General features: G+C 45.6%; 1 protein-coding gene across 1 annotated transcript in view; it reads right to left on the reverse strand.

The window, feature by feature from the left end:
- RUNX2 (RUNX family transcription factor 2) overlaps positions 1 to 22,750 on the reverse strand; it is a 165,271-nt gene that overhangs the window by 50,056 nt on the left and 92,465 nt on the right. The gene's annotated exons all lie outside the window — the stretch shown is intronic.

A 22,750-nucleotide genomic window follows, 5' to 3' on the forward strand; every position in this document is an offset into this window, starting at 1 on the left:
ACCAAGCCAGCTCGCAGCCCAGACCCAGAGCAAGCCAGATCCTTCACACCCGCCCTGTCCACATCACCGCCACAAACCCCAGATGTACAAGTGGCTTGGGGAGGGACAACCAACTTTTAACCTGTTTTCCCCCGGTTTTCATGAAATTGCAGGAACCAGGTTAAGAGCTTGAATTCTGTTTTCTCTTAACTTTCTCTTAATTTGGTTCACTTCTTGCATGTAAATGCATTGAGTTCCTCTAACACGCCCTGCGCTAAAGGGTTTTTCCACCTTAGCAAAACCCTTAGTTGGTACCATCTGGCCCTGCTGTGTCCCTAACTGTTGCCTTTGCTTTCTCAGAGTTGCCTCTTGCTCTGTTGTATGGTCGGGCTGCGAGGAGGCACGTCCGGACCGTCATGCCTTTTAAGACTGCAGTCTCCTTTGATCTCACCTCGACTCCATCTGAGCCTCGCACACGATCTTATTCCCTCTGAAAACCGGCTTTTGCAAGGGTGCCTGAGGAGCTGTGCAAGTGGAGGGAGCGTCAGCCGCGGTGCAGGTGGCAAGCCCCAATGTGGGCCTGCCTCTTTCACATGAATTTTTATATATATATTTATACAGCTCCTCCCTCTCTCCCTGAAAGGCGTTTACCTTTCTTTCTTCCCCATCATTGGACACTTTTAAGATTCAGCTGGACAGGGTGCTGGGCCATCTTGCCTAGACCGTGCTTTTGCCAAGAAGGGTTGGACCGGATGATCCTCGAGGTCCCTTCCAATCTGGCATTCTATGAGTCTATGATTTCTTTTATATTCAAATGCACAAATGTAGACAACCCTTTGTGATAATTTCAGCTCAAATTCTCCTCCTAGAGGTCTGGCTGGGATTTCCCAAAAGATCCCATCCCATCCTATCCTTGACTTTTCTCCCTAAGTTGGCAATGGCAACATGTTCTCATTTTCGGGGACTGTGGCAGGTCCCATCTTCCAGGTGGAAAGTCAAATTCACAAATGGTTTAGGTGGGCCTAGCTCAGTTGAGGTAGGTCATCAATGAGTAGGACATCTCAAGCTCTTCAGCTCTTTCCTGCCCAAGTCCCACCACTTGTTGAGCCCTTTTTCTGCCTCTCTGCTCCCATCCTGGACAAGGTCCCTCCTTACAACCAAGCTGCAGCCTGCCTCCTAAATTCATCATCACCAACGGTCGCTCTGGCTTCTCCAGCACTCCCAGTAACACAACCCAGTAACACACCCCAGTAACATGCCCAAGACAACCCTCACATGAGGTCAGAAGCCAGTGCAGGCCACTTAACAGCGATGTTGCCTTAAGGAGGAGGAGGTGGTGGCGCGGTGGAGCAGGTGCACTCCCACAGCAGGTTGTAACACTCATACATATAAATTGAGTCGATATAAGCTACGTCCTGGTCAGGTTTTACTTGTACCAGTTATTTGGATAGAAATATTGGATTTTGAAGCATTACGACTTGATTTCTGGGATGGGGCAGGGTTGGTCAGAGGTGTTGTCGTGGCACCAGGAAACCCCAAGGAAGAAGCAAAGTTAGAATTGAAAAAAAACAAATCCCATGCAAATGGCTTCCTATTAGAAACTGTGACCCAAATTAACTTTCACACCACCCCCCCCGACAAAAAGGCTTTGATGAAAAAAGACACTTTCCTGAAATAAAAGAATTTCTTTGGGAAAAACTCTGTTTCAGAAGGGAAAAAAAATTAAGATTTTTATGTTACAGTACAACTGCTCTTTTCTTTATAATGTGTTTGGGTAACTCTGATTTCCTAATGCCCCGGTAGTAGCGTAAATATAACACGGCAGAGAGATGAAGTCATTTGATACTGTGGCAAGATGTCGAATAAGGCCTGGTATAGCAGATGAAATAGCCTATTTATTTATTGTAGATAATTTTGCTTTTTGAAAAATAAACATTAAAAGCAGCTGTTAGCACAAACAGCAGAGCTTATCTTATTCCTTAAATTGAAATCTACCCTTTCAGTGATGTCATATAACAGTTCTCTGACACGGAGTATTGGCATTTCCTGCAAAATGGAAATAATAAGACCGCGGGTTTTGCTGAGCGCTTCCTCCACACGTACGTAGGCACGTGTTTCTCCTCCCACCTCCCCCCCACCCTCCATCTGCAATCATTGCTCTGATGAAGTGTGACCAATCCAGAAAAAAATTATTACGTGGGATGGTGGATTCAATGGAAAAACATCATTTATTTTCCACCCGGCAAAAATCTTTTTTGTAAGTGCTCTCTGATAAAACCACGGTTTGTGCTCTTTTCAGAAGCCTCGACAATGGTAGACTGTGCCTTTTCATCACTCGAGCGCTTTTGCTTTCGGTCGCTCGGCTATAAATAGGCCAGTCTTTGTTCTGTCCCCTTTGGATCACAGCTACAAACACCAACCATGGAGGACACTCGAGGCTTTCCATGCTTCTCGGTTGTTCTCCTGCGAGAAAGCAGCCGCACAAACAAACAGGCTGCTTTGTTTGTACTTTCTCTGAAGTCGCAATTTCTTCCACTGAATGTTTACGCATTCCAAAGTCGAGCAACTTGCCTTGCATCTTGGGAACCCAGCGCTGGTGATTTACATTATTTTCAGGAAGATTTGGAGATGGATACTTAACGGGTTCAGTTAATGAGTTAATTAGCATGTTTTTTTCTCAAAGCTAAACTTTCGCTAAAAATCGAAACACAGCTAGAATTTATTTTGGTGCTAACGGGAACATTTTCATAAAAAGCAAATTTAGAGCCGGGAGAAGGATCCTGGCTTGGCACATTTTCAGGAGAAGGGCTCGATCCAAAGCTCTTTACAAAGTCACGGGACTTTTTCCCTCTGTTTCAGCAAGTTTGGAGTCAGCTGCTTAGTTTAGGTGTAGACTGTATAAGAGAGGGCAATCTCCCACTTAGGATCCCCAGTGTCCTCAAGCCTGACCTGGAGGACCTATCTCTAGGAATTCAAGTCAAGGATGATGCCAATGGTACCTTCAGTCCCTGGCATCCCAGCACTGGACACTGAGCTGGGCATGAGCAACAGGCTGAGAGCAGAAGTAGCTCCTGAAACCCCTGATGCTTGGCCCAAGATTGAACCATAGAGTAAGAGGCAAGAAATCTGTTCTTCACACGTGTCTTCACTGGGTTGCCAGCCCCCTCAGTTACTCATTTGAGAAGCCTTTTATTTCGCTTTTGGCTCAGCCTCTTTCTCTTTCTCTTTCCTTTTTTTTTTTTTTTTTCTTTTTGAGTACAAACGAACTAAATTCTCCAAACCCATCTGCATTGCTATCAGACATTGTTTTTTTTTTAAAAAACTTGGCATCATTTCTGAAATTTCCCTACGTACACTTTCCTGTTCGTGTATTTCCGTCATCCAGGTATCATCACTCAATAACCATACTGTGGCTGTAATGCTTTTCACATGGAAGGAATTGTGTTTTATTGATGGCAAATGTTGTAATGCACTTTCATGTCAAGATGAAAATCTGAAAAAGAAACTTTTTATAGTGTATGCTACATGAAACCTCTCCACTGAACCAGGCTGGGGAGAGAATATATTCAAGTACACATATGCTATGACTATATATAGTAAATTAAACAGCCCTGGCATGCGGGAATGGGCACAAGAATACATCCCTACTGCAAAATTCTTAGTATGGGCACAGTCAAGCAGCGCTCTCCCAAGCCATCTCCAGACATGTCAACAAAGCCAAGGACCACTCTGAATATGCATTTTTGACGTGGCTGTTCTCGCCTAAGGGCTGAGGGTATTTAGTGTCATAGATCTCACCAAAAAAAAAAAAAAAAAAAAAAAAAAAAGAAAAGCAAGCCAGGTGGCTTCAGAACCAGAGCTTGAGCCCAGGCACTGTTTGGTTCATGTCCCTGCAGGGATCAAGCCTACCATGGCCACGGGCAAGGACATCTCGAGGACATCCTTCTCCTCCCTGCCACCCGATTTTTGTGATCACAATAGGGACCAAACGTTGTGTGGGTCACTTTGATTATGGTTTTACTTAGTAAAGGGGTGTCTGGTGAAGCCCCAGCACCTCACAGTAAGAGGTTTGGAGCAACTTGCTCCTCAGGGGCCAACCCGCTTCCATGGAGGGGACAATTGCTTGGTGCGTGATGGGAGAGGAAAGCCAGATGCTACTGAGTCCTTAGCCCAGAGAGAAATCGGGACAACACCATCTAAAATGGTGTGGAGGTAAAATAAATCCAATTTTTACTGGGGGCTGCCTGGGGATCAGTGGCAGCAGCATTTGGAGGTAGGAGCAAATGCAAGGGCAGCCTGGACACAGCACCAGCTGTGAGGGATCTCTGGTTCACCAAAAACAGTTTCCCCTTCCAGCATCTCCGCCAGCGCTGTCCCAGCTCATTTCTGAGCACAGAGGGAGAAAAAACTCTTTCTAGAAGGCACATGCCTTTGATGGTGGGGACCCAGGTGTGCAGCACAGCCAGCTAGTCCAAAATGCCTGCTTGGCCTCAAGAGCCGCTACATGACGCAGCCGGGGCCAGCAGTGCCTTCAGGTTGTCATTACCCCACATCCAAGGGGACTCTGCACACCTGATCGATGTCCCTCCTCCCGCTGCTTATGGATACACACGGCCTGGCCAGAGCCCTTGCTTGGGTGCCACCCGCACCCGAGACACCACTCTTGCTATTGCCACTGCACAAATCTTTCTCATGCTATTTTTTAGGTCCCCTCGCTCTGCTCAGGACTGGGAATGATGTGGCTGAAAGGGAAAATATCCATCCTCAGACTGGTTTTTGTCCCAGTTTGGTACCCTGCTGCCACCTGCCATCAGCCCCCTTCCAACCGCCCCAACATGACCAAGTGTTGGCCCAGCGCGATTTTAGCCCCACAGGAGCAGGAAGGTTCAGACACCTCTTAGGAAAAGCCTCCTGGGAGGTTTCCAACTTGTTTCTTTGCAAATGCAAAATGTTTAGCTACACTTTGGGAAAGCATCCAAGTCTACGGCTGTTTGGCTGACAGAGCCTTGAAGCTTTCTTGAGGTCGGGTTGTCTCCCCAGCTCAGTCACCATTTGTGCACTTACTTAACGTTAGTGAATTTGCATGTGATTTATGTACCAGAGGAGCAAGATTACCACCCGTCCCAAATGCAGGAGAAACGGCCCTTCTCCCTCTTTCTCATTTGATTCCTGAAGCAGTTTTCTGTTTGCCACTGAGAGGAAAACTAGAGAACTCAACCCGAAGCCCAGCAGCTAATGGGTCAGGTCTTGGGTCCTGCTCTCTCCTGTCGTTCACCGAGACCGATTCAAACACTCTCACTATTAATAATATCTCCTGGGCCAGTGTGTGGAGCTGAATTTTTCTTTTACAAAAAATATTTTCCTGTCCAAAAATATGGCACTCTCACTATTTTTGTGGACTACCATCAACTTAAAGGATTGAAAAATAATTTGGACTTTCCGTCTATCCCTCTAACATCAAGAACTATTTTCCAGCCATGAGGTAAATGAAATCGACCGGTTTTTGCATCTCCTCATGACCCAGATGTCAGGGCAGATGCCTCTGGGCTTCCTTTGCAGTCAGGGGATGAGAAATATGCTTCTAGAACATAAAGTGTCTCATCCTAAAGTGGGCAACTGAACTATTTCAGATCAAAGTGACGCTTTTCCTCTACCAACTATAAAGGGAGCAAATGTAGGGTAAGTAGCCCAGATGTGGAAATCTGTCCTGATTTAGGCAAGATAATCCCTGCCCTGCCTCTTTGGGTTCCAGCACTGGTCCATTTGCAGCAGTTCTTCCCAAACGCCTCATCCCCACCTTGGGCTAAGATTTGGGGGAATGGCTGCTATGTGTAAGCATTAATTAGGCAGCGATACAGGTCCTGGAAAGATTCACACCAGGCAAAACCAAGATGGAAACACACTCCTGCCTCCTCCCAAGGGAAGCTCACCGTTGGTACACCTGCTCTCTTTCCACTATATTTTCTCCCAGGCTTCATAAATCTCTCTTTCCACACCGCGGCCCAACGTCGGGAGGTGTGAATGCTCCCGTTTGCTCAGCCAGAAAGGAAAAAGCAGATTTCCACAAGCTCAGCTTTGCTTAGGCAAATGAGCTCTGTGTGTTAGGAGGTCGGTGTGCCAGGGTGGGGGTCCAGGGAGATGTCAGGAGTGCAAAGGACCAACCAAATGAAGCCCAGAATGTGCAAAGACATAGCACCCAGATAAGGCAATCCTGATAAGAGAAAAAAGCATTCTGCAAAAAACTAGCAGAGCCAGGAAGAAAGACCTGCCCTCACGGTGTATTGTTTTCCTATCTAGAAGTTTGGGCTACAGCAAAAACCTTTAGAAAATAGCCAAGCCTACTTTAACGGTTAGTTGTTTTTTGTGGACGGAAAGAGAGAGGTCGACCTTTTCTCTGAAAACACCCCACCCGGGGTTCCTGGAAGAGGCTGAAGTCTCTGGTTTCTACAGCGGCTGCCTCTTATCGAGGGCTCAGTCTGGTGTGTGACTCCAGTTCTAGCTCAAGCCTGCAGAAAATCTGAGGAAATAACCCCAGGAGAAGGGTAGGGTGTGCATGGATGCACCACGTGGCTGTGTCTGCTCCAGGAGCATCACGTTCCCAAGGATTTGGAAAGTGGGACTCAAATTATTTTACATGGAGCATCTTCCCATCTTGCTTCCACACTGCTGGGACTTTTCTTTTAAAATCTTCATTCTCTCCTTTTCTGGTTTCTAGGGGTTGAGTGAGAAGAGTCATCCTCTCCTATTTTTTAGATGTTTATGTTCAACATCCTGAGTTTATTCATAGAGCAATGAGCCTGCCTTTAAAAATCAAGGCCAAATCTAGGTCAAATCTGATAAACATTTTGTCCTTTGCTCTGCAGAATCAGAGGGCTCAGGCACATGATTGTGTCGCTGCAGCTCAATGAGTGACACCACGTCAGCTTCACCGCACCGATGGGCCGTGCTGAGCCTCAAGGGTGAGACCAAATGTGTTAGCTCGAAACCGCTTTTATTGGTCTTTCAGCAAATGCATTTTATCTCACGTTTGATGACAGTCACCATTTGAGCTGCATTATTTCAGTGTTTATGAGCCCAAAGCCTTTTCACGAGCTCTTATTTTTCTATGCCAGAGAATTTCTCGCAGTATTTAGAAAAGGGACCAGGAAACACGGCACATCTATACCTCAGCCTACAAAGCAGGGCTGGGCACTGCTGGTCTGCCAGTTGTCCCGTCTGGGGGGTCCACTGGTGCTCAGTGGGGCTGTCCAGCCTGTATTTCCTTTGAAGAACATCCAGACGCAGAGGGAATCATCGAATGTGTTGGGTTGGAAGGGACCTTTAAAGATCATCTAGTCCAACCCCCCTGCAGTCAGCAGGGACATCTTCAACTGGATCAGGAAGTGGTTCAAGGTCCAATTTTCTCCCAGCAAAAGAGTTGGGATACGGCAAAAGTGCACCCAAGCCATAAATATTTTGATGATCGGAGATGAAAAGGGCATTATGGAGCACTTATATTGCCTACTATAGACTCAGTCTTTGCTGTATTTTAGATACGAAGTCATCTCATCCTGTGAACGCTCAAGAGCTGCTGCAGCTCTCAGCACACTTAACCACCAGGCAATGAGCTCAGAAGGCTCCTGAAACTATTATCAACAGAAACACATGCACGTGTGTACGCACAGGCACACTCGGGCGCCCCGGCCATGTTATCCTTTAGAAGCCAATTAGCCATTTGAAAATGATTCAGGCATCAGGATAATCTATGTTAAAAAGACATTTGTATGCTTGGGCCCTGGGATGAAGCTATTCTATAGACAGGATTAAATCCTTACTTATTGCTGCAACAAGCTGTAAAGTTTAGTGGCAGTTGAAGTTTGAAGTGGTTCAGTTTGAAGCAACGAGCTACTTCACAAGAATGGGTGGGACAAACTTGTTAGGGGGCTTCTGAGTCTCCTGTTGCCTTAGTCTATGCCTAAGGCAGGGTCTGTAAAAATAAGCAACGAAAAAAAATACTCCCACAAATTGTAAGACAAGTCACTGCATGAAGAGCAAACCAGCCTTGATGAAGGGTGCAGAAACTGGGCCTTCTGTAGTACAGCATGTCTTGGTTGTCTTCTTTGCTGCACAGTAAAGGTTGTATCCAAACCTGTGCTTGGACAGAAACACGTCTGCTATCTGCTGAGACGACGTCATGAAATTTGTTTGAATTCAGCAGTGCCGAAATTGCTCAGTTTCACTGAACTGGGACTGGCCATGGGATTGAAAAGCTACAGGCAGAAGGACAGACAGACATTTCCCTTGTGTCCACACACAGCACAACCCCAGTAGCTCTGTCTCCTGAATGGGGCTGAAAACTTAAGTTAAAGTCTTCAAAGAATCTAAGTTAAACCCTTAAACTGAAAGGAGGACATATTTCCTTACAGAATCACTCACTTTTTCTGCCTGGTCTTCATGTGCATAGAGCTCCCTTGTTCATGGAAGAGCTCAAAGCGGCAGCAGCTGTTCATAGAAGTTGCTTCTACACATGAGTCAAACAAGGCAGTCAGGACGCGACTGTCCAGATGAAGTTAGGGCAAATAAAATGCAAATAATGAAACTAGATTGATGTGGTTCAGCCTTTTTCGTCTCCTATCTTCAGCATCTTTGCGACACCGCTGTGATGGCTGATAAAAAAACAGGGGGGTCAAAGTATCAAGAGAACAGAGGTTGTTGCCTTTGCGTTGAATACGGAAAGCACCATCTCCCAGCCTTCTCATGGTTTAGCCCAACCCAGAGAGTGGCTAAACATTGTTCAGGCCGGACTGAGAGGTGCTGGCTGCAAGAGGGAGGCATCTGCACAGCAACGTATCACACCCATTAGCATGATTCAAAGCCTGGGACACCTCATTTTTCCCGGATGCTCTGCTTTTCTGCGCTGAGCAAAAGACTACGCACCATTCCTTCCACTCCAGGAAACATTTGCAAAAACTTGTCAATAATGGTCAATACGCCAGTTATCCCCGAGTTATCTCCTGGGGATCGAAAAGGTCTCTTAGGAAAGATCTGCCACCTCTCCAAGAGACCCACTGACCATGCAGTTTGCCTTGTTCTTGCTGTTGTGGGGCTCAGTGCCCAGGCTTCGTACTGAGAAACAAGTACGAGGTCACAGACCCAAAACTGAAGCTGCTGGAGTCTAAGGATGTAAACTTGTTGAAAGAGAAACAGTCAGGCCAGGGGAGGGAGGGCTTTTTGAGGCAGTTGATTAGACCAACCGATAAGCTGTGAGGTCCCAAAAGCAACTGCTAAAGGCTACAAGGACAAAAAAAAGATGAACTATGTATGACCTCTAAGTCCTGTAAGAAGACAACCGATGCAAGATGAATCTGAGAACTGAAATTCATAATTGTACTAGATAGTAACCATTACAGAGACAATAGAAATACTGCTTTTACAGCACTCAATCTTTTCCCTTGTCTCTCCCACTGTAAGGTCCCTCTTTCCTCTACTTTTATGTCTGGGATAATTTATAAAATTGCAGTAAACTCAGAGCAATTTTTCCCAGTTTATCCAGTTTCTTTTTTTATTTAGAGTCTTAAAATTGACTTGCCCAAGAGCTTGTCATTTTTTCTAGCTGTGTTGGTTGGTCTACCAGATATTGCTTTGTCTCACTGATATTCCGTGAATTGGCCTCCAACACCAGCAGCATCAGACGCTGGAGTTTACAGAGGGGCAGTGGGATACTTTAGAGCTTGAATGATCAAACCACTGACCAAAGGAGAAGAAGTATTCCCCCGCCTTCTTAAGTCTTCAAAACTATCTGGAAACCACCAGCCCAATCACACATACAATTTGGGGCTCAAGGATGCACAGTCTAGCTGGGGTTCGGCACACAGGGGAATCCCAAGGCATTGCGCCGGTGAAGAGTATGAGGTTTAGACTGGAGATTAGGAAAAATTTTTACTCTGAAAGGGTTATCAAGCATTGGAACAGGCTGCCCAGGGAAGTGGTGGAGTCACCATCCCTGGAGGTGTTTAAAAGAAGGGTAGATATAGTGCTTAGAGATATGGGTCAGTGATGGGTTTTGTCAGAGTTAGGCTGATGGTTGGACTCGATGATCTGAAAGGTCCCTTCCAACCTGGGCAATTCTATGATTCTATGATTCGCATCAGCATTGCCACTACTTAATTACCCAGACGACCTGCAAATCTGGATATCTAGAGGCCAAAAATTCTTCATTTTCCTAGGAAATCTGTTCTGCAAAAAGAGTGGATTTTCCCATGCGAAACCAGAGGCAAATCCCACCTCTTCATCACCTCTCTCTCACCATGTTTGCCTTGGGAGGGAGGGCCGGTTTGCCCTGGCTCACACACACAGATCCACAAACGCTGCCAGGTACGCGGTGCTGATCCACTCACACGCAGGGAAAGCAAAACCCTCCCCAAGCCTAAAGGTGCATTTTAGGATGCTCCTCCCAGTGAGGAAGGTTCTTATGTTCCATTTTTAAATATTTGACTATTACATAAGTAACACAATACTGCGTAAATACAGGGGGGAAATGTGTCTATTGGCCCTAAACCTTAAATCTCGGCAAATTAGCCCCTGAGTTAAGGAGATCACATGTGAGCACGTCTGGGGCTAAATTCTTTTCTCTTGGTCATCGGCGTGGTGGAGGATATCCATTGTGGTATCTAGCTTCAGTTGCTAAATTTGTGGTCTACACTACCCATATAGTCTGTGAGACCTTTTTAGGGCAATTTAGGGATTACATTCCGGCTTTGGGAAGGAGTTAGTCATTGCCTCCAGCCCTGAGCTCCCTGGGAGCTGTGAGGGGTCATCTGGAAGGTGTGAAGTCACAAGCCAGGAGGCCACAGCATTCAGGGCTCTGCTTCCCGCTGTTGTCCTTGCAGAAAACATTCAAATGGCTTTTACTGGCTACAAAAAGAAAACCAGCAGGATTTGATTCTACCATTTCTTACCTAAGGCAAGTCATTCCTCTGTGCATCTCACTAGTAAGGTTTTTAAGCCTTTATTATGAACCCAAAGAGGGCAAAGTAGAGTCAGCAACTACAGCATCTGTGGCAGAAAAAAAATAATCCCAAAACTCCGACTCCCCCTTTTCTTTTTAATTGGAATTGGGATTGACCTGTTAAGGAGAAATGTGCTTACTGGCAAGGTATTGGCCTTTTCCAGAAAAATAGCGTCAGAGCCTTTCAATTCTTTGAAATTTGCCTTGTCACAAAAATTAATAAATGGGTACATATTCTACTAAGAAATACTGATTTCTTAACAACAGCTGTAAAGCAGCCAAAAACCCTTGGAAGAAACACAATAACTGCATTTTAAGCTAAGAAAAGTAACTAAATAATAATCACTTTTCCCCAGTAAACCAGGAACTGCAGGATTCATAGTAAGAGCAACTCCATATACATTTTTACCCATTTCTGATAATATTTCAAGCACCATCCTTGACATAACAAGGTCTTAAATACAGAGACCAATTCATATTCGTATTATATATTGTCACCAATACCCATCTAAAGCACTACACAACTTTCTTTTTAAGTACCCATCACTTCTGGGCATTTGGGAAGAGAGCGAGTTTCTGAAGACATTTTCGGGAGCGAACCACTTCTCACACTGGGAGGCAGCTGAAAATTTGATTTCCCCCTTTCTCGTGTTGCGTGTGGGTGTGTTTCTGAGCTTCACGTCTTCCGTCTTTGAGGTTCAATTTCTTATTTGCAGTTGTTGTGGCAAAGCAGCGCTAAAGAAATGACATGTCATTCGCAAGGCCTGAGGTCCATGGTCATTCTCATCTCTAGCAGGAGACCTTTGCAAATTCAGTATTATCCTTTTCTGTCGGATGCACGTTTTCATGGGTCTTGAGGGCACTGGCCAGGCGCCTAGAAAATCCCCTCATTTTGGTCCGCAACACCAGTGTGGGGCTCAGAGGACACCACGGGATGGGAGAAGCCCCGTGTGGACCAGTGATGGGCTTGGGCTACATGTCTAGGGAAGGGATGGATCCTTTCGTGCAGCTCATATCAGCTCTTGTGTTAAAATACTTTAAGACGGCAGTAACTGAAATGCCAAAGGGACAATAAGTGACATTAAATCTGGCAGCGACTTCAGCAAGTCTACACTTCCCCAAAGCACAAACTGGGTCCCATTTTAGCTTTGCTTTTTGACAGAAAGAGCGAGCCAAATGCAAGAGCTGAACACTGACCCTGGACGTCCAAAACCTTCTTGGGGAGCTGGAACAGAGGGTGCCTTCAAATCCCTACTGCTTCCAGAGGAAAGCCAAGGTCTGAGCACGGAGATTTGCCTCTGAGAGGACTTTTGTTTATGGTACGCATTCATTTATCAACCTTCATCAGGGTTTCACCCCTCAGCCCCACTGGGATGGCTGCAAGCCCCCACCGACTGGGCTGGAACAGGCTTGGGGAGGTACCAGCTCCTCTGAACCGTGGTCTGCTCAAGTACCAGCGGTTTGTGTTTTCCTGTCTCTAGGTCGTCACACCGCAGATGACCTAAATTATCTCTCTCTTTTTGTTCTCTTTTCTCCAGATGGTGAGGTCTGATACAGCCAAGTGTGTCTGAGCAGCCGATTGCCCCGGCACAGGGCACACAATCTCAGCCACGAGTGGAGCATCCTCTTTCCATCCTTCACCTCTGGTTCTGCCAACACAGAGCAGGCGCCGGGTCTGTCCCTCTGTGCCACGCACGCCTGGATCAGTAAACCCAGAAGATGATAACCAGGTGACACCGCAGTTCATCAGCACCTTGTCTGTTGGCATTTTCTGTCATGAAGGAGCTGGTGGGCTCCTCCACAATAAACAAAATGCCAGGCTTAACATGGCTATCCCCAAAATAGTATCTTTTATAATTAATGCAGTGCACAGAAAAAAAGAAAGTGTCTTTGCGCCCTGTTAAATGGAGCAATCAAAATGAGTTCCTAATTGGAAACTTATGAAAATAGCAATTGGGGGGATCCTCCTGGTCAAGCAGAGACAGGGAGGTTTGAAACAGCACGTACAAAACCTTCCCTCGCTGGCAAGGAAAAGGGTTGCACAAGTTCTCCGTAAACATCTTTATCTGGAGCCATTAGTCAGCAATCCTAAACACTGGATGAGTTCTCCCCATCGTTTCACAATGGGTTTTTTTCTGGTTTCTAGGAACTGTTTTCTAGGACTGCCATTCAGCATATGAGAAAAACGTGTGAACGTGATACACAGTCAGTTCTTTTTCCTCTTGGACACTGCAGAACTACAAAATACCACGTCACCATGTACCCTGCTTTTCCCTAACACTTTCCATCCAATACGTATAAGCACATTACAAACATGAGTGATTTTACTGTGATTTCAAAGATCCCTGCCCGGAGGGAATTGCAGTTTCTGTGCTGAACGTCAGGAAAAGTCGAATGAAGGGATAATGTGAGGACAGTATAAGAAGCATCTTAATGTCCAATACAGTGCCTTATAAAACAAGAATCCCATCTCTATCTAGTAGTTTGAATTAATCTCTTCCAGACAAATAAAACAGACTCAGGAAAGAAAACAGGGAGGAGATGAAAGCACAAAAAAGGATGGAACAAAGATGCCATTTTAAATCACTGGCCCCGACTCAGCATGTAACCAGTTTCTATGGCAAGGAGCAAGTCGAGCAAATTCCTCATCGACTGGTACTTTCTCCAGCTCCCCGAAAGCCAAAGGCTGTGGATTTTGCAGCTCTTCAAACTCTAGGGGGAAAATCCCCGCCAGCGCTGCTCCAAATCCCTGAGCGGTGCAGGAATCGCCGCTCGACACGCGGCGACCCATCAGCGAAGGGACGGAAGCACAGACTGGATTTTCCGTCCCGACTTGGAGATCTCGCCGCCAAATGGCGTTACAAAGAAAGACCTCTGGAGATTTCTCATACTTTTTTTTGTTTTGGCTTATCCTCCTGGTGCATTCATCTTAACAGAAATCAGCTGTTCTCCTTCTCACTTATACAGTATTTGCAGGAGAGACTCTAGCATCTGGCCTGGCTATTATTAAAGGATGAGAACATCCTGCTCTGTTAGGAGAACACCACTACTGGCAATAAAAGGACAAAGATCCTTCGCATCCAGGTTTCCTGAGATCTATCTGGATTATTTAGGGGTTTTTTTCCCCTTCTGCCACAGCCTTTCCTTCCTATTTCCTGACGTTTCCTAACCAGCCTCGCACACCCTGGAGCAGGGATGAAAATTGTGCTTTCCCGGGAGAAGCCGTCTCACAGCATTTGGATGCAGCAGCATCATTTTCAGCTACTAAAGGACTTCTTTTTCCAGCTGCGGAAATGAAGAAGTAAACAAGCCGGAGGGCTGCCTTGGCGTTTAGGCTCCGACTTTATTTTTAATAGATTGCTAAAGTCTCGGCCTGGAGGAATCCAAGTGAAGGGGTGGAAAGGAGAAGTCATAAAGCACTGGACTCCTATAGGTGTGCAACAAGGTTTTAAATCCTTATTGTACCCTGTGTGCCCAAACCCAGAGGCAGGGAAAAACCCAAACCCAGAGGGGGAAACGTCACCGATTGCACTTTGGGAGGTTGGGGGTGGATGTTACAAGTGCGGGGATGGGATGCTCTGATGAAGACCCAGCTCCATCTCCACGCTTGGAAGGTTTCAAGCTTCACTGGACACAGCCACACCGGGCAGATCTGGTGGTGGTGGTCCTGTGTCGAGCCTGCCTTGGACCAGGAGACCCACAGAGACCCCTTCCAACCAGCATTTTGATGACCCTTCATTGATAACACCCACATTTACGGGCTGAAAAATGCTGGAGTCCAAAAACACGGGGCTATTAATAGAGGGATTTCAGCTGATCTCTACTGGCGTAATCGCCACCTGAATTTGGCCTCGCGGTGAACATTAATCACTGGCAAGTTGCTGCGGCGTATCAACTTTAACATGGGTTGTTTGCTTTTCTCTAAGTGTTGGGACATCCTGCAAGCTCCAGCTGCTCATCCCGAGCGAGCTGCCGGGAGGGAGCGGCCAAGGGCTGCCTCCCCGGATTGCAGCGATCTCTGCTTTTCTTCCTGCCCCACCGCAAATCCCGAGTAAATCTGTTGAGACAGCACAACTTGGCCTTAACTCCGCATTGTTTTTTGACCAGATCAGCACTCTGGAAACTGGGTCAATTTTTCTAAACATGTGGTTTAGAAATGTGCTGTTTCAAAGGACACCATCCAATGGTGTGAGACCAAACATTGGATTTGTAGTAAAAAGAGCTAAACAACAACAACAACATCAACAACAACAACAACAAGTTCAAAGCTCTGTATAAACACCGAGTCCACGGGACACCCTGACAAAGCAGGGAAATAGTAAATTCCCTCTTCTGTACCTAGGGAAGCTGAGACATAAAAAGAGAAGTCCAAAGCTGCCTGGAGAATCACAGACGATGCTGAAATTTCCCAGCTACCGAACAAAAGCTAATTTGTTCCGTCTTTGCAAGTTCTTACAAACGTAACTCTAGGGATTTTATTTTATTCTCCCACTCGAACGGCGGTAGGGAAATTCAAGTCCACTTGTTATTCAGATAACAGAGTCGAACGTGAGAAATGCCGGTTGCATCCCCCCTGAGTAAGATGTGCGATTAACCTGCATGCAAGTGGCAGGGCAGGCCTGAGGACTCCGATTTTAAACTGTGTCGTAGGTCCCAAGTGACTTCGTTTGAGCTGCATCAGATCACCAGATGCTTCTGGAAGTTCAAGCTTTGTTCTTTCTCTTTGTGTCTCACAGCCTTATCTGTTACTGGGGCCAACAGCTTCCTATTCCCGGAGGGGTAGATGCCGACGTCTCCCCCCTCCAAGGCCATATAAGCATCACAGAGACCCCATGGGAACAGCTCCGTACATCCCAGACTGCTATTGCACCGGTAGATTTACAGGGAAAAACAATTATAATTACAGAAGGCCAAAGACAGGTATTTTGAATGCTCAGTATTTAATTTTTTTGCTTTAATTCGTGCTAAAACTTTTCTTCAAGATGTTGAGTAGAACCGCTCAACCTGCTCCCAGTATTTTGTCCGCCACCGTCACCCCCATCGCCTCTCCAAAGATTATGGGTTTCTAGTGGATTTACTTACAATTTTAACCCGTCCAACAAATACTTCTGGCAAATAACGCTCTTGGGGCTGTGACTTGTGCAGAGCGTTGGCCGTCACTGCTGTGACTTGTGCAGAGCACTGGCCGTCCGCAAGTGGTTGCCCAGGGGAGGGATTTCACCCCCAAATACCGATTCATTTCCTCCTGACCACACAGAAGGTAATAGACGGTACCCGTCAATCCTTGGATATATAACTGAGGTTATTTCCTCCTTTTCCCCAGTAAACAGCTTGATGAATTTTTTTATTTGGTGCCAGCACAGGGCTTGGTGCTGAACCATAAAGTCAGACCCTGCTCCTTCCCTCCCCCACCTCTCCCCAGGAGCTTGTTTTAGGCACAAAGGAGGCTGCTTTAGGCCTGTGGCTGCCAACACGTGGCTGCTCCGAGCCCCTCCGGTGTTGCTCGCAGCCACAGGAAATTAAAAAGTGAAAACCGAGGCCAACAGGGAGAGGCAGCGCGAGATGCTGCCCGCCGTATGCACGCTGCGTGGGACCGGCAAAGGCCTGACTCCAGCCACCCAGAGTTGGCGTCCAACCCTCACAACCCAAAAGCAGGATGCTATTTACCGACACCAAAAGATGGGGAAGACAACGGTCACCGCCCCTTCTAGGAAGCATCTTTAAATCTTATCTCCTAAGAGTACTTTCAGTTTGATCTCCCCCCACCACTCCACACATCTCCGTACCAGGCAGTCCTCCACAGTGACCAGGGGTGGTCATTTTGCCTCAAGAGTGGTTGGTTTCTGGCTAAGGCAAGAGAACGAGTCACCTCCTCATGCTGCACAAGGGTAAATGAATCAAAAAAATCAAAAGTAACACCACCAGCATGATGTATGAACTGCTGTACGAGATCAGAGTGGTGGTTTGGCTCTTCCAACCCTTGTGCTGACCACGTCTGCTGTAGACAGCCCAGAGAAACATGCCACGAAACCGACCAAAGATGGAGCGATCACTGTAACTCCTCACTAACCTGCCTATGTAAGAATTTCATCCTCGCAAACCTCTTCATTCCGATTGCTTTTAGCGGAATATGTTTTATCCGTACAGTCACACAACCAGTTTTTAACTTCGACAACAACTTGTAGCAGGTAGCTCCCAGCCCAACTCACAGGGCCATGGGATAACTTGAAGGGGACCATGGGAGGTCTCCAGCCCAACCTCCTGCTCAAGCAGCCTCAGCTCCAGGGTCAGATCAGGTTGCTCCATGCTTTATCCAGCTGGGTCCTATAAACCTCCCAGAACAGAGGTGGCACAACCTCCCTAGGCCCCTCTTCTACCACTTGATCATACTAAAGGGTGAAAAATTGTTTATTTCCCTTTATGAGCGTCTGGATAAAGTGACCATGAAAGCAAGAATATAACGACCATCCCTCTGTGCTCTGACTGGCTGAATTGACCTGTGCACCAGTGGGCAGCAGAAAGTCTTAGCACTGATGTTTGTAGCATAAGTCCCCCCAGAACAATTTATATAGCGATTACACCACAGAGCATTGATTGGTTTGCTTGGTTCCTCTCTCTTGGGTAAAGCTTCCCTCAAATCAGGACTCAGATTACGGGCTGGAATGAAAGCACCCGTGAAAACCCCCAAACATTATCTCAGTCTTCAACCACCACGCAAGAAATGTGTAGGTCCATGGTAAAGCCAACAGAGCTCACAAAAACAGGATTAGTGACATTTAAACTTCGGAGTTCAAGGTTTCTTGAAATGATCAGAACCTCACGCCTCTCTTGTGCAGACTCAAGAAATAGCTAAAAAGGATAAGAACTTACTATGAAACCAGGCACAAGCTCGCAAACAACTCCTGTCCTCTCCTCTCCTCCTGCAGAGAGCCTTGGGTGAACTTCACCTCACCTTCATTAGCTGCATCTCCTCCTACCCCTGACGCTAGGCCGGAGGAGAAATAGCCTCCTCCCCCAGTCTCCTCCCTATCCATATATCTCTTGCTGCTTGGAAGCTATTCTTGCCACAGGCCATGCAAATCACAAGATTATCTGTAACTGCATTCCTCAGGTCTGACCAGGAAGAGGTGGGGATAGCGCAACCCCCGTCCTGGAAAAGCACCATAAACCCCAATCCCTCCTCCTTCCCAGTTTGGAAATCTCTCCCAGCTTTTCCTATACTTCAAGCTCTGCCCACAGCGCCATAGCAGCAGAATGTCCCGGCTAACGTCAATTGTTAGGTTTCAGAGTTAACGATCTAGCAAGACAAATGGGTTTGCACTCAGGGTGTGATAGTTTGCAGACTCAGGAAAAGAAGACACGTTTGAGATCAGATTTGGAAGGTGTCCTTTACCACCCATAGGCCTGGAAACTTGCTTTTTATATTTAATTGGAAACTTAAAAGCTGTAGAAATTGATGGGGCCACCACGGGAGGGCCAGTACAGTGTCCTCCCGTGTACTTACTTTACCCTGCCTGGTGCTAAGAGGAGACAGCGGAAGAAAAAGAAGCATAGAAGAACATTAACAAAAAAAAAAGCCATTTTATTGAAAATGAAATTCAAACTTCAAATTAATATTACAATCATGAGAAAATGCCAAACAATTCAATTTACAGTTGCAACATACAATACAAATAGTCCCTTTGAAGTTGAAGTAAACTGATCCACAATCGTCGTCTGTGGCATAGAGCAGAGTGTGTTTGTACAATATGTGCATGAAAAGCAAACCTCGGGTGACAGCATTTGAAAAAATAAAAAATTAAAGCTTGTATTTACAGAAAATGCTACAAATATTTTGTTCCAGCGGAAATTCAAGACTGGTAAAGCATATTTAACAACAACAAAACAAAAAAAAATAAAATTGGAATGTCACTCATATTACCTAAAACAAAAGTTACTGTAAAAGTATGGTTTTGGCTGATATACTTAAAAGTACTGCATTAAAAAAAAAAAAAAAAAAGCAAAGAGTTATCTGTAAACATGGAAGTAAACAAACATCTAAAAAAGTTCTCAGAAAATGTTAAAATGAAATGCATTCTATTTAAAACAAAACAAAACAAAACAAAACAAAAAACCCAACAAGAAACTCAAGGGTTCAGAGAATGGGGCTTCTTTGAGCTCATGGCTGACCCAGGTTTGAATTATTGCTTTTGCTCATGGCTTGTTGGCCGCTTGCAGCCCCCCCACCCCCCCCAACCTGGCGCGGGGCTGAGCTTTGCTTTGCGAAGTGTCAAAGTGCAAAAATTTTCCCCAGTCGAGATGGTACCTGTGGAAACCGGCAAATCTTTGCTTGGGGCCGGGGCGGGGGGGGGGGCGGGGGGGCCGGACTGCTGGCAAAAAAAAAAAAAAAAAAAAAAAAAATAATATTCAATGCTAAGAAAGACACAGCAGCTGGTCTTTTAAAAGAGACGATAAACGCCACACGAATGATGCTGTGGGTTAAATAATTTGCTTTACTCATCCGTCCCGACCCGCTGACCCCGATCTGGTTCCTCTTAGGAGGAGGGAGGGAAGGAGGATTTAATCCTCCGTTTGGCAAAAGGGACATCGTGCCTGTTGTGCTGGAAGTAAATCTTTGGTAGGATAAGAGAGCTGGAAAGTTAAAAAAGGCCATTATTTTTTTTTTATCTTTAAATCTATGACCGGTGCCAAAGATTGCCACTCGTGGAAGGGAAGGGCTGTCGTACCTTTGAGAAAACTCCCCTGGGTGGATGCTAAGCACCTCGCGAAGCGCCAGGCAATCCGATAGGATTAACTACATAGCGCCGGTTGGGGGTTGGGTTGGGTTTTTTTGGTCTGAAATCCCGATTCAAGAGCATTTCCAAGCGAACTCGGAAGCATTTTCTGAAAGCTTTGATGAGCATCTCTGCCTCAGCCTCTCCAACTCCCTCCGCGACCAGCCTGACGGACCGGCGGAGATTTTCCAAAGGCACCAGGAGGGTTCAGGGATCTACTGAAAGTCGAGGGGCTGGTGGTCCTCTGTCCGGAGGTCCTTAGAAAATCCTTTCCTTCCTATCTCAAGCAGGCAGAGCCCGACGCCCGCCCGCACGGCCAGGGAAGCCGAGGGCACGGGTCGGGCACGCGCACCTCGACCGGGAGGAGAAAACGTTTCCAACGTCTGTCCCTAATGGTCCAGTTGAAAAAACCGCGGGGACACAAACAAGAGTCCTGTCGGTACTGAGCAAAACAAAAGTCTGGTCTGCGCTGGATTTATCCAGAAACAAAAACCAAGTGCTTGAATTTTACAACAAAGTCTTCACAAAAAAAAAAAAAAAAAAAAAAAAAAAAAAGAAAAAGGAAAAAAAAATCTGGGTTGCTGCCTGCAGCCACTCTTAACAACATTTCAACACAAAAGCACCCTAAAAATTACTTAATATGCATACAGTAAACCTTAAAAAGCCCTTCTCAGCAATAACAAATAATGTACAAATATAGTACCTTTTATTAAATAGGAAACAGCTTGCACTGGCAGTACATCTTTTTCTCTTGCTTACTAAACAAAAAACAAAACTGAAATGTGTAACCAGACACTGGCTTTTTAAGTGCTGCTGAGACTAACAAACGTATTTTACAGTTACAAATAAATGGACAGTGGTATGCTTCAAGCTACCACAAACCAACAATAAATAGAATCAATTACAGCTTCCATCTTTGAAGGAAAACTAAGTATTAGAAGAAAAAAAAAAAAAAAAGTGTCTTACTTATACTTTAAGCATACTTGCTATACAACCTTTAGAAGGCAAAGACTTTATTTAATTATTATTATTTTTTTTTAAGAGCGCTTCATCACGCAAATTGGAGGGATGTACCGTGCTAATGTCAACTCGTTTAACAGCTTCGCTATTAACGAGCGGTGAGGGTGTTGTCCGGCTCGGAACGGCAATGCCCACCGTCGAGTTATTGCGTATTTGGAGGTAGCCAAAGCACAGCCAAGGAGCGGCGCGGTGGCCGGCAGCCCCCCAAGGAGGCTGGGGACGGCGATGGCTACGGCAGGGGAAGGAGGGAATGCCGGCAAACCCCATCGGGACGTGCCGAACATCCCGCTTTTAAACCAGGCTCAACATCACCTGCTTGGGGATAGCGTGAGGAGGGCGGCTCAGCTCCCACCGCATCCAGCCGCTGCCGCGCCGCCTCCCCGTTTGCCGTAGCAGCCCTGGGCTGGGCAAAATTTGGCCTCCTACGCCGGAGAGCTTGGTGGCGGACAGCTTGGTTAAGGGTTTTGGGTGCGATTCGCTCTCCCTGTATCGCACCCGGGAGCCCCAGGGTGGCTTTTAAGGTGACTTTTTCTCTTCAGCGTTTGCAGAGGTGAGTATCGCCGCCCTTGGGCTCGTCTCTCTAACACGGCAACAGCCACATCGGCTTCAAAGGCAACACAGCATCCTTACGGCTCTAGCATTTAATGCTAAGGGGCGGTGATGCGCTACCAGGCAGCTTCTCGCTCAAGTTTTGGACCTTTTTATTCCATCGAGTGGGCTGAAACGGCATGGGGAGGGGAAAAAGTTTCACCAGTTCTCCCTTACTCCCATTTCTGAGCTGTTCAACGATGCATTATTTGTAAAACAGGGGCTTTGAAAAGGTTTGGGTTTTTCTTTGGGGAAAAAATAAAACCCCGTCGAAATTCAAATCACGCTGTCAAAACATTTTAAATACGAATATTTTCAAATTTCGAAGTTCTGAGAAAAATCCTGGGAGAAGAAGAAATTAGGGGAAGGATGGAAAACATTTCATCCTTCCTACCATTTTTCCAGTGTCTCCGCAACTACTGATTAAAAGGCAAGACTGTGTTGAAGGCAACCAGACAGCTAATAAAAATATTTTAAACACAATATTTCCTTCATAAGTTATATAAAAAGATCCTACATCCAAAATCATTTGATGTGGATGCGTTTGGGTTGGGTTTGTCATTTTTTAAGTCACATTGTAAACTGGTTCACACTGGAACTGCTTTTCAGAGTTGGGTAAAGGTTTGAGGTTTACACCATTGCAGAAATGTAATAAGTAAAAAAGCAAAACAAAACAAAACAAAACAAAAAAAAAAACCAAAAACACTTTTAGAGACCGAAGTCAATATATCATTACATTAAGAAACGTTTAAAGGGTCCAAATGTCATTAAATAATTATAAATATTCTTTTAAAGTTATATGATGATTCATGTCAGCAAACAACCTCAAATTTTACACATTTATAATTTAAAAAAAAAAAAAAAAAAAAGAACATAGCCGAACACAAATACTATGTATACCATTTTGGCTCTAGTAATAGATATTGCCATTTTCATGTTTTGCATAAGTAATAACATTTTGGGGTTTTTTTGTTGTTGTTTTTAAAGGTTTTGGTTGTTATTTTTGTTTTTTTGGCTAATCGATCGAAGGCAAAAAGAGCGGATACAAAAGCAAAAAAAAGGAAACCCCAGGGTTGTCTAGCCTAACTTGAAGACTCGTTCTCTTTAAGTACCCAAAAACAAACCAAAAAAAAAAAAAAAAAAAAAAAAAGGAAAAAAGCAACGAACACAGAGAGGTTCCAACCGTTGTCTGCAGCAAGGCTCGGACAGAGGGGGTTTTTCGGGCCAGCTATTTTCATCTGAACGTATCACGGCAAAGCGGAAGCAACTCGCTCGTTGCTGTCCTGTTTATGTGCACCAATACAAGCCAGTCGAATTGCACTAGGGGTGTGACGAGGGTCCCATACGTTGTATGACTGCAACTGTATCTGGAGTTCATGGTAAGGTTGGTTATTTTTTTTTT

This window comes from Larus michahellis, chromosome 3 (assembly GCF_964199755.1).
Source record: "Larus michahellis chromosome 3, bLarMic1.1, whole genome shotgun sequence".
Classification (NCBI taxonomy): Eukaryota; Metazoa; Chordata; class Aves; order Charadriiformes; family Laridae; genus Larus; species Larus michahellis.